Below are 378 nucleotides of genomic sequence, written 5' to 3' on the forward strand. Positions count from 1 at the left end.
ATAATAACAACTTATGTATGCCACCCCCGACTCCGCCTAAGATCAAAGGCCCTTAATCTGGCTCTTAAGGTGTAATAATAACTTATATATGCCACCGTCTGAGATCAAAGGCCCTTAATATGCCTCCCCCTGACTCTGCCTGAGATCAAAAGTCCTTAATCCTGCCCTAATAAGGGGTAATAATAACTTATATATGCCACTCCCTGACTCCGCCTGATATCAAAGGCCCTTAATCCTGCCCTAATAAGGGGTAATAATAACTTATTGCCGTGTACGGGGCTCGGGGTTTCTAAGCCCGACTAGGGTTTCCCCGTACACGTTGTTATATTGAAATTTATTCATATATTATTGTATTTATATTATTTATTTATATTATTT

This window comes from Halyomorpha halys, unplaced genomic scaffold (assembly GCF_000696795.3).
Source record: "Halyomorpha halys isolate HHAL.00 unplaced genomic scaffold, Hhal_1.1 Scaffold111.1, whole genome shotgun sequence".
Lineage (NCBI taxonomy): Eukaryota > Metazoa > Arthropoda > Insecta > Hemiptera > Pentatomidae > Halyomorpha > Halyomorpha halys.